The 19,326-nt window shown below is 31.4% G+C and overlaps 1 protein-coding gene across 1 annotated transcript in view; it reads right to left on the bottom strand.

Moving 5' to 3' along the window:
- Positions 1–1,529: 1,529 nt before the first annotated feature.
- Positions 1,530–19,326, bottom strand: part of LOC134531737 (nuclear pore complex protein DDB_G0274915) — a 74,573-nt gene continuing 56,776 nt past the window's right edge. The window contains exon 12 of the mRNA XM_063367604.1: positions 1,530–18,182. The gene's annotated coding sequence lies outside the window, so the exon portion shown is untranslated. The remainder of the gene's footprint in view (positions 18,183–19,326) is intronic.

Here is a 19,326-nt window from a genome sequence, read left to right as displayed (position 1 = left end):
ATGCCCGTTCTGTAGTTCACTGCATGGAAAGGAACATAACACAAAGTCTCAAAAGCAAATTTAAAAGGATCAAAACACGAACAAATGAAGGCCGGGTTCGCTAGTGAACAAACAAATGCCTGGATTGGCCAGAAGTTATGGTGGGTGGTTGTAACAGCCTATTGCAACGGACAATCATAGACCAAGTAAAAAAAAAGTTGCAGTTGCAGTGTGCCTTAAGCAGCAGCCTTTTAACGGAGTCGTTCGGAAGCGGTACGAGCGCATCAAAACAAAGCTTTGTTTGAATTATAAGCAACTTTAAAATTTCCAGAATTCGTAGAATTTTCCCTGACATTTCCCGGTTTTCTAGTCCTGTAGCAACCATGAGTATGTATAATTTACCTTTGTAGAAATTATTTTTTTTTTTTTTTGTATTTTTAAGTCTGTTAGCATTCATGCTACTGATGAGCAATAAATGCTGATAATACATTTAATTTATCCCGCAGCCTGAATGAAAAGTCACAAAGAAGGGAAATTTCATGATGGAGAGAACAATAATTTGTCTGGATCATAGCTGACTGCCACACAAACTGAAGTAGTGTTTTGAGATATAAATTCACAAAAATGTATTTGTCCAACATTTTATATGCTAATTAAGTAACTATTGTAATTATAACATAATCCTTAGTATAGCAAATCCAAAATTGCCGTTATTTGACGTTTTGACTTCATAAAAATTACTGTAACCATTGTACCAACTTTCTGAATACAAGTCTAACGACTCACCACTGCACTGCTCTCAGTATTTATTCATTTGTTATTGCTAATAACATCTGGTAACTCAAATGTAATTACATAAACAAGGCTTCAGGGAAAAACATACCAGTATTTCAGTACTTTTTTGTTTTAAAAACCAATAAGAACTGTAGTTTGAATGCCGATCACCATTAAAAATTTAAATGTTTAAATTCCTAAGATATCCTTCCCACTTAATGTAAAAAGTTTATAATAATACGGGCTCAACGGGAGTTGACAAGGCATAAACATTTTTTGGGTTACTACAAGTTCCTAATATGTACAGTGGCTTTATTTTTACTTTGCTATTAGAGAAGTTATTTCTTTTCTCATTTCAAATGCAACAACTTTCTTTGAATTATTACCTCGTAAATTACTCATACCTATAATTAAAAATTCATTATCACACACCTGCAAAAAGCTTACTCTCCTCCTACAAGGCTAAGAGCACACAAGAGTTTGCTGTACAAGACTTTTGTACTCTCTTCTCTTCAAGTTGCATCATCAATATACAGAAACACACAGTGATAATAACCAGAATACTTACATCACTCTTTCAAACTGGTAATATAGTTTCTGCATGATGCTCAGGGAATGCACCTGCAGGAAACTAAAAACTAAAATTTTGTGATTTGAGGAATTAAAATGGTATCTACTAGGATACAGATTAAATTGTAGAAATCCAGACAGGTTTTAGCATGATGGATGTATGATTGTTCGGAACAGGAAAAAGGTTAAATGAAAAATAAAAAAAATACACATAAGCATGACATTTATCATACCAAAGAACATACCAACAAATAATGCATATAAAGCAGTTTCACTGATGATAAACTTAGATATAGAAAACAAATTTCACAAACCTTAAAAAAATTTATCTGCTTATGAGATCAGGTACAATGCACATCTGACAATGTTATTATTCGTAACTTTCAGGAGATTGGAATGGCCAAAAGATATTACTTCTGACATAAATATTTCATTATATCTTACTAATTACTCTTGAAATATTTTTTTTCATAACAAAAAACCAATTTCTATTCTATGTTTATTTTAATAAACAGCCAAAATTACAGTCGGCAAATTTTTTCTTTCAGATAGAGAGAGCATGCGCAAATACTTAAGAACTCATAAAACATATTGTGAAAACTTAAAACATTTATTTGACTCAGTAATAAGTCACTGCTATGTGGAAATATTTCTGAAGGTTTAAAATACTTCATGATTTCAAGTACAGTGGTATGTAATTTAATTAAAGTAAGTTCATTTAAAAGTGTGGCAAGTCAAAAGGTTACTTAGAAAAAAAGCTTGCAATAATTTTTTTCAGTACACTAACTCATGCAATATTAATAAGCTTCACATATCAACACCACAAAATCATCAGATGAACAACATACTTCTTGTATAAAACATCTTGTTATGAAGGCTTGCTTGGTACCCAAATATGTAACTGAGGTTGTAAATGATAACAATTTGCCAACTAAGACAAAAAAACATAGTACGAGAGTCTATTTTTTCCAATTACACATGCCATGTGCTAAGAAGGAAAAAAAGTTAAAATTATCATTTGAAAAAAAAAAATTATTAAGTTTTCTTGAAAAAATAAATCAATACAGCAAACTTCCACAATTTAAATTAATGAGTTGTAAGGTAACATGTCAATACAAAATAAACACAAGAATAATTTATTTATGTACAACCAAATTAAGTTAGAAACACTTTCATAATTTCAAACATGCAATTCCAAAATATAAACCATTTCTAAGATAGCCTAAAAATTTAAAAATACATTACACCAGTCACGATTCACACATTTACAGATGATTTTGTAACTAGTACATTTTATAAAACAGTCATAAAATAGATAATTATAATAACATAACACCAAATTTTCTCTTGAATTCATTAATTCAACAGAATTTTTAAATACAACTTAGGCCTTCAGTGGCTCCTCCAACATTGTTGAAAGAGACACCAAAATTTCTTTATTATCAATGCATTACCAATGCTTAAAAATTGAATTTTCACACATTTATAAAATGTACTATGTTTCATTCTTGTAAAAAACACTGAATTTACATGATGTGCTTAAACACACATACACGAAAATTAGCATACTATTATTATGAACTGAAGTTTAAAGTATGTAGTAATGAATGCTATTTGCTTACACCAGGAACATCCACATATTAACATATGTTTCAGCATCTAAAATATTTAAAACTAAACACATGCATTTTTTCCTTATGCTTATATGTAATTATTAAATATACACTTACTATTGAATTAACATTAAATATTTACAACTAATGATAACACTATGCCTAATGATAATATGTTTATGCTACAAACTACTACTATATCATGATTGAAAATTCACCAAAACAATACCTAATTTCCCAAGTCATATATATCTTACACACATTTAAAATTGTTTGTACTGCACACAACACAAAAATTTCTTTCAACACTCCAAACAAGACTGACAAAGTAATAAGGACATGCAAAACAATTGTGGCTAAGGCTGTACAAATCCCAAGAATATATTGTAATGAGAACAAAGACACTTGCTAAGGAATTAAAATAATCGATTTTTTTTATGTTTATTAAACTTACAAGACACTGTAGGCAATATGACATATAGGAGAGAAGTAAAACCAAAACTTAAGTCCTTGCAAAGAAAAAATATAGTTTTTGTAGTGGGAAACACCACTGCACTTTTTGAAGTTAAACTTCTTTAGGCACATTATCAAAAAATGATGAGTGAATTTTTATGATGCGTGTGCACCACACAACAACATTTTTGCAGCATGAAAAAAAAAAGATACATACACATAAAAACTATATAAGTGCTTTTAAATCTTATACTTTAGTAATTGATATTGAATACTAGTCCATATAATAAAAAACAATACATTCATTGTCAATATTAGTAATATAAATTGTGTTATAAACTTTTTCAAGTGTATTTATTTAAGTGAGGTTATGTTCCCATATGTATAATTTAATTGCATTTTAAATTATTTTAAAATTATTTCATAAATAATTTTAATTTATCTTGGTTATTTTACTAAAATAATAATATAATGTTATATACTTGTTTATATTAAGACTGAATACTGAGTATTTATTCAAATTTTTTTAATTTGTTTGAATTTATACTTAAGCAACCGTATTTATATCATCACTGCGGTAATTTTATTACTTTATTTGTTTTAATTATTTGTATGTAAAATTAAAGTTAGTTTTTCATTACGCCAAGTAAGTATAACTTCTAAAGTGGGTACATAAGTACATAAGCCCAATTTTTTTACCACCACTTAATTTTTTTGTTTCTTGTATTCTTAAAAGGCTCATCCACAAATTTTGTAGGGGCCATTTGGAAACAAAATTATAACTGCAATCAAATCATAAAAAGCTTACGAAGTTGCATTACGCCTTAGCTAAGAACATTTTACAGCTATAAATTCTTGTTTATTTTATTTTATTCAATATTCAAACAACTACTCAAAATAGAAGAAACTTAAATGAGTTAAAGAGCAATATAATTTCAGAAAATAATACAGTAGAACCCTGTTATAATGTTCCTGCATATAATGTTTTCCTGCTTATAAAGTCATCTTTTTACAGTCCCAATATTTCCCCCATAAGGACAATGTATTTATTTCCTGCATATAATGTTCATAAATAGTGTAATTTTCTGGTTATAATGTTTGCTTTCTAACATTAAATAAATGGGGAAAAAAGGTTTTAAAACAAAATTATTTCAACACTTACGATAAAAAGTTTCCTTTATGTATGTTTATGAATACTATCACTGCCATACAATACATGAAGTTTGTTAAAATACAATTTTATGCAATATACTGAAGGTACACAATGTTCATAGTTACGTGTCAGTTGGCACCCTTAGTCAACTTTTCTCTTCCTTGCCATTCCAGTGGGTATTCAGATGCACGTACATAGTCCTACGATATTTAAGTTGCCAACCATTGAGTGAGGGCATAACTAAAAGTGTTTTCTATTGCTTACAAATAATTTTTTTTTCATTCATACGTAGGAATTACAAAATTAAAAATTTTCAGGTGGCGAAGGAGTAGACGTTCTCACTCTTAATGTTGTCATCATGAATCATGAGACAATTTTACAAAAAATGTGGCAGTGTATCTTTAAAGACAAAAAAAATTTAACCAGGGAACAAGATGAAGTTGAAAAATTGTTGGCTTGTTTCAGAAAATTCATGTATCAAGTATACTATCTTTGGTTTTAACATTAAAGTTGTTTACATAGCTTGGTGAATCCATTGGTACAAAGCTCGAACATTGTTAAGAGCTAAATTGAGATTTCCTGCTTATAATGTTTTCCTGCTTATAATGTTTTTTTCTTGTGCTCCCTTGAAAAACATTATAACAGGGTTCTACTGTATGTATCATAACATTTATAATAATATGTATTCTTAATAAGTTTACCTGTACTATGCTATTAGAAAATATTCATGTATCATATCATTTGATTGAAATTCAATAAATGTAAAAAAATATTCTTCATGGATAAAAAAACATGGTGTTTATAGTTATATTTGTTTTACAACAAATATAATATATATGTTAATTAAGATCATGTAAAAAAAAGTACATCATGCAGCATACGCAGGTACGTACTTGTTTTAGTTTTGAGTATAAATCAAATCATCCCTACCAGTGTCAATCAGAAAACATAATTTTTACTGAATTTTGAAGAAATGTCATCTAGCCAGTGTTCCTTACATCTGCTAGTCATGAAATAAAAAAACATTTTCCATAAAATGTCTAAATGAATGCTAATGGAAAACTTGAATAATAAATTGTACAGACATAATTTATAAAATTTAAAAAAAAAGACATACTAAATAATCATGACAATAATAACACTGTAAAGCGCATTACTGAAATTTTTTAAAAATAGTAGCCATTAGGTTGTATTGTGAGCAGTGCAAAAACATGTACTATAATGCTAACCTTTAATTTATATGCAATATACATTATAATAAATTAACATAAAAACTTGTATTTAAATTTTCCAAATGTTTCTGTTTAACATGAGAAAGGAAAATGTACATGTGATACTGGCCATTAAAACCCACTCACATACAACTAAATTACTAACTGTGATAACCCTAATTGAAAATTTGACAAACATGCTAATAAACAGTGATTCACAAACACACAACTTATCAAGGAGAACCACCTTACTTTCTAACAACATCCCTGTGTGGAAATTGAAGACTTTAAACGATTCAAATTTAAGATTTTAAAGGAGTAAAAAAAAAAAGCATAAGCAGTATTTTATTTGTAAGCAATAAATATTTGCAAAAAATGATTTTATTATGCTTTATTTATGTGGAATAAATTATTTTTATCTGCAGTTTTCTATAAGTAATAATTGAAGAGTTTCCAAAAAGATAATCATATAGTGCTATGGCAGTGACATTAAAATAATTTTGATGCACAAATTGAAAACTCCATAACCATGGTATCTACAGATACTGGTGAACCAATTTCAGGACTTTTTCAGAACCTTTTAATAGAATTATCTTAACTTTTTTGTACACCAGAGGGTCATTTTTTAATTTTATAATCAAAATTAAACATTACACGAAATAAATCTATCATTGACAGGCATGTGCCGATTTCTACATTAGAAAATTAAAACCTTTTCAGAGCAAATGAGATGAAGTTCATATTATTAAATACTAGACTACAAAATAATTTCAGGATGTATATCTATGTTAAGTACTTTACAAAAATTTTACCTCATCATTTGATAATACTTGGATTCGTGAGTCTCCTTGAGGGTAATTTTGCTTTTATAGCCCACCTATTAGCTAAACCAAAAGTTGCTTAGGACAAAGATGAAACACAAAATAGATGCAATTATTCTCGAGTTCGATAAGTAATACATTGAATTTAACCAGATGTTCGTATGTAAAAATACATAATTTTTGACTGTTTTGAAGTCATAACAGTCATAACAGTTGAAACATACCTAAAGATATGAATGCCTCGCATAGTCAGAAACAGCCACTTTCCTGCAGTTTTGATGCATGGGCAGTTGGAAGTCAAAACTCACAAAAATTATATTTACAATAACTATAGATGGAATGAGAGACAGCCACGCTTTTGTGTAGCTATCACAAAACTTTTACACAACCTTTATTTTTATCATCTGAGGCATAACAAACAGCCGCATGCTTCTTGTTTACATCTCACATAACTGAACAGCAATGCGAAAGGCAACACAACTATAGCTTGTTCCACTGTTGGCTGTTGCCACTCTTGCAAGACTTTCTTTGTCGCTAAATCATTTCCTACACATATCACCGAAAATATGGTGCAATGAGCACAGAGAACACCAGAATTATCGTGCAATACTATATGCAGTCAACAGCCAACCAGCCACATAAGGCAGATTTATCATACAAAATGCAGATAAAAACAATATTTCTGACATGTCAGTAAGATTCTGTGTTCTACAATAAATATGGAAACTCTGTAATACCTAGCAGCACTGCATGATTCAAGGGGATAATCACCAACTATTTATATTTAATGTGCGACAATAAACTGAAAGAAATGTCAAGTAACAAAACACAAGCAAAAAGCAGCTGAAAATTAAAGTTTCGTGACTTTTGTGACCAGTCTTTCAGTTGTGTTACATTTTTGTGACTTTGATGACCATTCCTTAAGTTTCATTACTTTTTCGTTATTTTTGTGGCCTGCATAAACACCCTGATAACTCAAAATGTTCCAGGTGAAGGGAGGGGGGGGAGGCAATTATAGAATTCATCATTAATTTACAAAATATATTAATTGTTGTAAATATCCAAAACATCTAAATATGTAATGTTTATTTTTTTTAGATAGTTCTTTGCTAGCAGAAAAAAATCTTGCTACTAGGACATTACAATGTGTTTAATACTATAAACTAGCTGTAGGCCCATCCTCTCTTTAGATTACCTACTTCATTTCATTTTCTGGAGCAAGCACTCAAAAATTGCATTAAAAATTGAGTAACCTATCAAGATTATGATAATCACATATTATTTCAACATTATTTAAATTTAGAGAGACTAAAGAACTTAATTTCATGAACCATCAAAGGTAAGAATGTTAAATTAGCAGTTTTGATATATTTTAGCGAGAGGAAGTTTCTAAAGGCACCTGGCTCGATCGCACTGACATGTCTCTCTAGAGAATTCTGCATGGTATACTGTAAGTCTCCCACCTTTGGTTTCTGCTACGAGTCTACTCCAGGCTACATACTGCATATTAAACTGTATGTGACAATTTAATACAGATCGTTGATGCTGCGAAAAATAACAGTAAGTCATTCTCCCCACTGGTGTGTGGGATTACAAGATGGCTAATTAATTTCCATGAGAAGGGTGGTAACACCTGGAGCAAAAGAATACGAACCTGGATGCTTTCAGGAGTGAGAATAAAGGACATCTGTTAGCAGCAATCAGAAAGGTAGCGGTATCACCAGCGAGCAAGATGTGGTGACGAGTGACAGATCCGGGGCAGTTTTGTGGTGCGGTGTGCAAGAAGTGTTTTCCGGGACAATAATGCAGTGAAAAGAGACTAAAGATGGAGTGAGTCAATGTCGAGCCAAGCTCCAGTGAAGACAGTACGTAGAAGATCAACTAGGCTGTGTGGACAAACAGTAGACTGTTATATTCAAGAGATAGTTTGTTAATATTAGAGAATAGAATAAATGGACATTAATTTAGTTAACTGGGCTATCCTTCCAAACCCTTTTATCCCAACACAAAATCTCTAAATAGTATAAAACAAATTTGCTGTCTGCATCTTGTCTGTTCGCTTACTTCTTCTAACTATATAATGGATTTTGATTCAATTTGCACCATCATTTACAGAATACATTCATATTAATTTTAAAGACAGCAGAGAAATCTTGATGTTTGTAATCAAGTCGTAAAATGAAGATTTTTGGATGCTTACATGGCTTGTGCTGATTTATACATGACTGATACATTAAATTAATGTACCACACAATTGTAGGTCTTAAAAACACCTACAGAAAAGTCAGCGATAGCACACACCTATCATCTAAGGATGACCCACAGAAACCATTTTATCTTTCAAAATTGGCTAAAAATAATGAGTTACAGTAGAGCCTCATTTTTACATATTTCAAGGGACCAGGAAAAAAATATGTAAAAACCGGGAAAACGCAAAATCAGGGAAATGTTCAAATTTTTTTTATCATCTCACTATATGGGAAACAATAAGAAAATATATACCACACTAAATAATATGTCAGAGACGGTTACGTTTTTATGTATTAACTAGAACTTCACTATCTCACATAATTAAAATTATAAATATATCCAATATCACCGTTCTTCATTATTGCTGAAAGTTAAACATGAAATTTGCTGTTCTGGTGTAAGAGATGAGAATGTTGAAGCATCTTGATATAGCCACTTGGTGCTAAAATTTTGTAACACAATTGATTTTTGAACTTTGTATTTAATTATGTATTAAAGTTTAATTAATTTCAAATTTTTTTGAGAAATAATACTATAAAACGATAGCTACCACCATCAATATAATTGTTTACGTTGAGGAATAGAAGTTAAATTGCCATTGCATTGTTTGGATATTCATTGCAGCCATTTGACTTTTCAGAATATTTCTAATGTGTTAAAATGAACATCGCTGAATTTGCACGAAGATGCCATATTTATAGGAAACTCGTACGTTGCTTAAAACGTATTTTAATAATGGAACAGTAATCCGCTCTTTTGTGTATTTAAAATGTGAGTTTTCACCTTTATTTTCATGCATAATACATTTAAGATTAAAGGGGAATGCTAAGAAAAGTACTTATTAATTTTCATGTTTATGTCACCATACGTTTGGTTCATGGCCGTATGGTGTACAATAGCACGTGGCACAAAAAAAAAAGTAAGTTGTTTACAATGGCGAACCTAGCTGTGGTGACCATACACTCATGCAGTAACACTTAATAATTAAACTTCACGCTATTCATTTTGAGAATTTATTGTTTTCTCTAAATTTTCCGATGGTTTGCCACGAAATTCAGCACTAATTCTACGTAAACAGTGGGAAATGCTTTTGCACAAGGCGGGAAAAGAATGCATTATTAGTATAGGGAAATTGACAGTGCATGTAAAAAAATACGTTAATCGCGGGAATTCGTATATCGCGGGTACGTAAAAATGTGGTTCTACTGTATTTGTGAGGCTATTTTGACAGACAGCATTAATCCTTATCCAATTAAATAATAAATATGTTATTTAGCGTGGAAATTTAATTTAGATCAAAACTAAACTTTACACCAAATCATATGCGGTCCATCAAACCATGCTTTTCAAAGCTATATTATTTAACAGGTAACTAATTATATTTGTCAGTTTATATGTAGTGTCCAGGTTGATATTTCTCAACTACATCACGTGAGACTTAAAAACAAAATCTGTTTGTGTTGTGTCATGAGAAAAAAAGTTATCAACTTTGTTAACAAAGAAATTATTCAGCTATGGGCCATATATATTAGTATGTACACAATTTTTGAAATACTGGACACTTAACGAGAACTTGATACTCAAAAGTACTTACTTATTAAATCTAAATGATGCCACATTAGTAAATATCATTCGTGCAAAGCCGGGGCAGGTCGCTAGTATTAAATATACTAGCTGCCCGACCCGACTTCGCACGGCTATACTAATGGAAAAAAATTAAGCCACATCTCCCATTTACAGTAATGGTAAATAAAAAAATTTCAGTGAAAATTTATTACAATGCTGTATAATGTACCGGAGAGAAAATAAATAGCACCGATGGTTTCCCAACTTGTGTACGCAACGTACAACTGATGGACCCGTACTTCGCTACGGCAGTCTACAGGCAGATCACTCTTGCGCCGCTCATTAAACATGCCCCTCCTTGTGGGTACGCCACTGCCGCGCGATGCCCGTTGCCATGGAGACGCAGAAGGCATGAACAATGCAAAATCCTGTTTTCATGCAGACAAAGTACCCACTGTTGCCTGGTTTTAACCACCCATGGGATCTAATTTTCGGAAAATGTCATCCTGCTTAATATAAGGAACATTACTGTGAAGTTTCAAGTCAGTAAAATATATATACTTGAAAAAAAGGGCAATTTTTGATATTTAAAGTACCCGCAAAATTTCAACGGTGATGAGGACTGCACTAACAATGAAATAGTCGTTGCCATAGAGACGAATGAAGCATCAACAAAGCAACAGACGTTGCCATGGTGATTTCCTACCAAAAACTGGAAATTTTGATATATTACGCCCCCGAAACTCCCCTTGGGATCGGATTTCCGCAGAATCCGTTCTTAGTGAGCGTCTACATCACAGAATGAGTAAATGCTAAATTTCAAGTCAATCGGGTGTATAGTTTTAGAGATCTCGTGATGAGTGAGTCAGTGAGTGGTATTTCGCTTAATAAACTTCTAGCGCCTGCGGCATTGTCAACACACTTCGTACGTGTACTGCATGTTGTATCTAACCCCCTCCAACGCATTTGATTCTAAATTGGACTTTTAGTAAGGATCCCTAATGTTATTGATAATATAATATAGCCTATAGCCTTCCTCGATAAATGTCCTATCCAACACTGAAAGAATTTTTCAAATCGGACCAGTGGTTCCTGAGATTAGCGCGTTCAAACAAACAAACAAACAAACTCTTCAGCTTTATAATATTAGTATAGATTTATGCAAAATGTACACAATCTACAACCAATTTAAAGGTAGATGACATATGTTGACCGAATTTAAAAGAAATAAAACATTCCAGAAACTTCTGATACAGTCTAGAGACTACAGGAACAAAGCATCATTTATGTATTCAAATATTCCAAAAGGATCAATAAACCATTTTCACATATTAAATGCAACCAAAATGATTTTAATGTTTTATATTCAATGCATCCAGCATTTTTGTATAGTTCCCATTATATTTTTGATAAGAATGACATGGTCTGGTGCAGGTACGTAAGCACTGTACTGTACTGATAAAAAAATCTATTCACCCCTTGCAATAAGTTTTGCAGTTAACAAAAAAAGAACAAAATTTTTTCGTGACATTTAGGAAATTTACAACAATTTTGAAAAGACTAAATATAGTGTTTACTTACTTAATCATGATTATTTATTGTCCTGCGACCTAATTTTGGTCACACTTTACAGTAAGGGTTAGTCATATCAAAAACTGTTTCAGACGGTATTCAGAAGGTTTAAAAAAACATTGAATGGATTTGATACTACATTTACTAAGGGAGTATGGATTTTTTGTTTTTGTTTTGCAGGCTTTGAGACTCAGTGGCTCAGATTCCACAGTGCACTTTGAAGATAATTTATAATTTTAAAGTTTTGAAGAAATTTATTCCAGTTAAAAGTTGTATTTGAAGGATAGTTCTGGATTTTATATTCCAAAGTTCAATCAACATTTTTATGTAAACAGATTTTCAGGCAATATTTTCTCTCTTATTTATAATCTTTACTCCTAATAAAGGCCACCATTTGGTTGATAATTTCAGTGATTGATGTCGTTTTTGCTGTGTTCTATGTTTTTTTTTTTCATGTCCTGTTTCTTTTAACGTCTTTACTATTGTCATCACACATACATTTTCGATGCACTATTTTGAGAAGTACATACAAAATCTCGTTTTAGTATGGCGAAGAAATAAACATTTAATGAAATCATGTTAATGGATTTATAAAACTTGCTATAGTTTCAAATAAAAATAGAATGTATCCAATAAAATACTTTATTTAATAAACAATTGAAGTAAATCCTGCTATAGCATTTATTGAAAAAAAAATATATATATATATATGCCATAAAATTTTATTATTATGTACCTACTTGAAAAACCTTCAATATTGGCCCTTAATAAACAAGGTTTTTAAATAAAATAAAAATTTGAAAAAGCAATTCAACTTAAAATGAGAATTTAAATTTTTTTAAAGTGAAGTATGTATCTAATATGTAATGAGATTCTAATGTAGATGCCTGATCAAAAAGTCAATAGTATTACATTTAGTAAAATAAATCATAAAATTAAAATAACTGCATAAATGTTGCACTTTTTGTTCACATGTCAGAAAGGGAATGCTGTCTAGCAAACATGACCCTGGTTCAGGTCAATGCTAGAAAAATTGTGTAATTACTAGCCCAACTGCGGCAAATGAAAATTACCACAGGATTTATATCTTAAAAAACCTCAGTTTTCTAAACATTTTCATAAATCATGGGAAGTCAATATTCTGATCACATTCAACAGTAACAAAGTTCAAAAAATGTTCAGATAATTATGATAATAGCAACTATGACATTGTTAAAATAAGACATTTTATAATTATTCATTACACCAATCCCTCAGTTAGCACATCTTTAGATTGTGCAAATTCATTTAGCGTGATGTTAATTTTACTGCCCCAGTCTTGAATAGCACGTCTGTAAATTTCAGTTAGCGCGAAATCTCCGCAGACAAAAAAAAAGTCGGGTATGACGCCATGAAGTCTGTTTCAACTTCTGTAAACAACAGATGTGCTGTGGGACACAGTTAGTCACACAAGGGGGGAAGAGATGTGCGCGCAGTTTTGACTACGCTATCGGCTGTTGTACAAACATCAGCTATGGCAAGTTAAGTTTCGGCAATGGAGTGTAAAGGACCAAATGTTTTTACGTCCACAAGTATGCCTCTGTGCCGTACCGTTGTTGCCCAACTACAGACCGAGCCACGATGAACTTCAGTCTAGCCAGTGGCAGGGAACTCACACAACACAAAAGCAATATCTGCCCATTCATCTGCTGGTAACTACATGCACAAGCATCTGCAGTGGGAATTATAGTGGAATCATGACTACCCAGTGAACCATAATGCATCGTGTTCAAGTGTTTGAGACAAAACTATAAGTATTACGGCATGCAGAAAGTCATGAAGGCCACACATAAGTTGGTCAAACTTTAGTTTTAAGCAAGTCATGCAAGTCAACTGTGCGCACAATCGTACAAAATAAGGACTCTATCAAACGTTTATATGTCTGATACTGTTGGTTGTACTAGTGGGAATATATTTGACCTTAGATACTGGAACAGAAATAATCAGATGATTCACATGGAAAAGGTTGTTAAATGTATGGTGCAATGAAAAAAAATCACGGACCTGACAGGAATGATGTGAACCAAGCGATGATACACAAATAAGCACTTTAATTTTTGAAAAATCAATATGTAAATATCCGGACAGTAATATAATTTTCATTGCCAGTAAAGGATGGTTTGGAAAGTTTGCGTAAAGATACGCGACGTGAGTTGAAGATCACGCCCAGGCGGGCAAGTCACCCAGCCAATTGATGATAGCTATCTACAGTTACACTGTGTCAAATTTGTCATACAAAGTATTTGATGGTAGGCTTATAAAGATAAATGGTGTGACATCATTGAGTCTTTATATGCATTTGTATTACGTGAAGAATATTTCCCTACACATTTTAGAACACATTAAGTAAATTAGCCTTGCTATTTATGGAGATCAGTGATTCAGAATACGCAATTTTGGATAACACGAACATATTTAGGAATGCATTAGTCATGCTAAGTGAGGGATTGGTGTACACACAATAACTAAATAATGACATGTGGTAGAATGGTTATAATAATATTTATATGCACATTATCATATATGAAACGTTATTAAGTTACGTCATATACTGCGAGTTAACTAAGTCACCAGATAATACTGAATTCTTCCTATTAAAATAATTGTTGCAACCTGTCAATAATGATACAAATACATAATTAAATTTACAGTACAAGAGTACAAAACATCTCACCAGCTTCAACTAGACTCACACTCTGATGTCATGCTACAATTACATAAAGCACGATATCTAAATGATAAAGCCTACTAAAACATTTATTTGTATGTCTGTGTTGCTCCTTTCAACAGGTTCTGAAGACTCCAATAAAACAATGGTGTACTTTCTCAACCCATTCCAAGGAAGCAGATTGCATCACTTCCCTGGCTCATGCATTGACACATCACATTTGCCACCTTATGGAACTGATTATGCTATGTTATTAATTTGGTCTCAAAGCAACAGCTTATGTCAAGAAGTATTTTCAATTATGGTTTGCACAATAGGTATATGTAGAGCTTTGAAGAAGCTAACAGAAAGTTGAAGTAGCTGCTTAAAGGTAAGAAAACCTGCATACTATCATTTTTGGCTCTAAACACAACCTTCCAATTCCAACCATCAAGTGCTCGAAAACAGAGAAAAAAAATTTACGATCCTAAGTTATGAAAATTCTTATTTAAACCATTTGTTTCAAGATAACAACAGAGAATGTTCAAAATTTCAACAGATTAACAAAATAATCACAATATGCCAATTTGGTATTAAGGTGAGCTTTCGAAAATAATTATTTTAATGTTTTGAATAAATTACCATAATACTTTGAAACTTTGTTTACATAAACAATATTCTTTCAATTAGTAAAAGAACTTCAATGATTAGTTTGACATTGCTTTTATCTCAATCCTCAACCGAGACCAGAAAAACAGCACAGAACTGACACCCAAGTATTTTGGAGCCCACTAAATCTTCAATCCTCTCTTCTTGAGCCTCTCAGCATAACTGTATGACTTTAAAACATACTTTTTTTAAAAGTTGTGAAGCACTTAATATTACTTATGCTCCTGTACTTATTGATGTATTATTATGCTCTGGCAGAGATAAAACCAGTTACTTTGTTTTTTACAAGTTTTGTCACATTTTTATGTAAGTATAAAAAGATTTGTTATTCAAGTTTGCATTTTTACGGCGAAAACATTTTTGTAGTGGCAATTTTTCTTCAGTGACTTTATTATTATGCTGACAGCATGATTTGAGAGTGAATGTCTGATAAAATATTCATAGCCTCTTAACTATAACATTTTTAGAAGAAAGGAAAAATCCAAAAAATTATTCTACTATAATCTTGGAAGTCTCGTCTCTTAAGACTAGGCATTAACTTTGCTATAAAAAATAATATCTTTACCTATTGACACTAAATCAGTAAAACAGTATTTGCACGTTAAAAATTTTATTCTATCACAAATTCTAATGCTGCTTAAGTGTGTTACAAAAATTTATATTTGATATTGGAGTAAAGCAAACATGATACTACCAAAACACCTTTTAGAAAACCGGTATCTCAGTTAAAAAACATTATCTGGAGGAAAAGAGAGGGAGAAAGATATTTTGTATCATTTTGCATCACATGCATTCTTTCATGTTATCTCATGCTCTCATTCTTTCCATTTGTATTAATACATACTTTTGGTTAGTAGGAAAACACAAAAACTACCAAAAAGGGCCAAAGACCAAACAAACACACATGCAAACATGTTTAACAAAAAAAAGTAGAAATCTGTGTCTGCAAATGCACGACAGCTAAAATACCATTCTCAACCACCACCTCTACAAAGTATGATAGGGTGTCTTAAATTTAAGCTGATTTTATAGGCAACAATGTGTGTCAGTAAAATAGGTACTTTTGTTGGAATGTTAATTTTTTTTATATTTCTCTGAAACTAACTGAAGATTGATTTTATCAACTTTTGTGCTCAACTGCTTAACCTGAGTAGGTTTTGATACTTTCACATCTCCATTTTCCAGATTAATTTTCAGCTTTTTAAAAAATAATTCACTTTGTGATTTCCAAATGCAATGGAGATACATTTTTTTAATTTGCAAACTCTTGCATAGGTGTCAATTTGCATCTGTGATATTTTAAGTTTATTTAATAATGACAAAATTATTTTAAAATGGTTTAAAGACTTAAACTTGACTCTGCGGGATGAATTGAAAAACATATACATTTTTGGATTAGTTTGAGTTCAAAAATTTCCAAATTCTTCACAGCCCTAAAAGCTACCATACAAATTGCAAGATAAATTTAATCATATTTTGAGCTGTTTGGACAGTAACTTTTGCCTCTCATTCGGTCTGAGACACTGTGGAAAATAATGTTTGTCTATACTGCCAGCTTGGAATGGATTAAGTATACAAACACAAAAACTACCAAAAGTAACAAAGTCTGCCAGTGTAACACCTTATGAACTATAATACAAAATTATATACGGTAAAAAAAAATTTAGTCACAGTAGGTATTACATTTTGTTTGGTTTTTATAGAAGGAAATATATTGCCCTGTTATGTGCTATGTTAATTTTACAGTGCACAAAGAAATAATGAAAGACACAAAATTCCAATGCTTTGAGTGTATGAGAAGGCACGAAGGCATTTTCTATCTTGAAGCTAAATAAACTATGCGACTGTCAAAGCAAATTTTGTAACCAATTCACCCTATGCACGAGGTAGAAGCTTGCAAACTGAACATAAAGCAAACAAACAAACATACATATCCCAGGATAAAACTTAAAGGTTTGGTATTAACATGAGAAAAAATTACTATGTGCAGAGTTAAAATACTGGCTGATGATAGCGAATAGAAGAGTTTTGTCAGTATTATCATTTGCCCCCTCACCTTTAGGACTGATCATTGATATTAAGAAGCATCCTTAGGGCAATGTCTAGAATTAGATTAATAAAGTACTAAGAGTTAATTAATTAACAGTTTCAAAGTTCCAGACACTGTGCATTACTATTATACATTATTAAACTACCTATGTATTATTAAAAAACAAAATGCTGTTATATTTTTGCTTGCTGAAAGCTAAAACGATTTAATTGCAACATTTATATATGAGGTTTTTTGGCATGAATAATTTTGCTAACTCTTAGTTGGCTACACATAAGGCAGTTAAGAAGCAAATACTGTGTTTACACAACGTAAAGCAATTTTTTTTTAATGTTAATCAATTCTAATGGCATAATGGTTGTCTTTCACCAGCTGTGGTGAATAATCAAGTAACTTGTTTGAGAATAGCAACAAGTTATATTTACAACAATAAAAAACAATTGCTAAAAATCAACAACACACACACACCTTCTTACAATTCATAAAAGTCACTAAACATAAATTGGAAGTTCTACCAAAACATCCTTTGGTAAAAACCAGAACAAAAATAAATTGGTCTGTATGTACCTCATGGAAAACAACAATTCTTTCTTTTTATTATTGACATATTTTTAATTTACTGTTACTTATAAAAAAAGCTTTAAAACCAATATACTAATCCAAAACATGGAAAATGTACAGACACACAGTAGCCGAATAATGGCCTTAGAGTTCATCCACACATTAACTTGTGTTTTGTTGAGAATATCACATTTACCTTTGTGATTAGTTTTAATACATGAACTGCTTGAATGCCAGCCATACACACATGGTACCTAGAAAACAAAAACAAAAAACAGTTCAGACTAATTACATGAAACAGGCAGTAGCACAAATGGTACATAAAAAAAATTGGTTGTCTGTAAAATCGGTTTACGGACGATAGTCTAACGTGACAACGTCATAACAAAACATTGATGAAATGATTGATCCAGAAGAAAAGGAAATATCATATTCGGCCTGAGACTGAGCCGTAATAGGTTTTTGCAACCAAACCATTTAGGCATTAAAAATATTATATTCTTTGAGGAAGAATTTTTTTTAAATTTTTCTATCTTTTGTATGATAAAATCTACCTCTGCATACTTTTATGAATAAAACTGAATCATTTTTATTGAATTATCACTATTTTGTATGGATACAAAAGAGTGAAATGAAATGTACAATTTAATTAATAAATTTACTTTTATTTGTATTCATTATTCAAATATATTTATTACTTTTGAAATGTTACGTGCGCCGTATTTATTTTTACAAGTACAAAAAAAAATTTCGCACTTGCCGGGATTCGAACCAACAACCTTACGATTAGATGACAGTGCCGCTGACCGCTCAGCCACGAAGCCATATTTGATAATAAGTAGTTTCAGATGATATATAAGCATTTATAAAAATTTTGTTCACGGTAGGGGAATAATATTATTTCGTTTTTATAACACGATTTTATAACAAATACGCATCCCAAATACACCATACTTATTTATAATGTGTTACAATATTTTTTAAAACATTGTGCAAAAGATCCCGGGTGTAATTTGAATTATTATGTGTAACTGTAAAACACCATTGTTGGTTCAAAACGTATTTTAATATTCAACATTACTTTTAAATAACCGTACCGATTGTGCTGAAAATCGGTGGACGATCGTTAAATTACATAATATTAATAATTCAAACAACGAAAATATAATTGGAAAGTCAAATCAATGGTCGTTCCAATCGAGTGGAAGAGAGATGCCACGCATGCGTACAATGAGCATGAAGAGAGATTCCACGCATGAGTACAATGAGCATGAAGAGAGATTCCACGCATGCGTACAATGAGCAAACAGTACACATCCGTAGTGGGACATCCGTAGTGGGACACTTTCGTGTGTGCAGCCGGCGTTCATCGATTTATTAGACGTTTTCACGTCAAAA

The sequence above is a fragment of the Bacillus rossius genome, chromosome 5 (assembly GCF_032445375.1).
Source record: "Bacillus rossius redtenbacheri isolate Brsri chromosome 5, Brsri_v3, whole genome shotgun sequence".
In the NCBI taxonomy this organism is placed as follows: domain Eukaryota; kingdom Metazoa; phylum Arthropoda; class Insecta; order Phasmatodea; family Bacillidae; genus Bacillus; species Bacillus rossius.
Note: the sequence above shows the minus strand (reverse complement) of the source record. Positions and strands in the feature narration are given on the sequence as shown.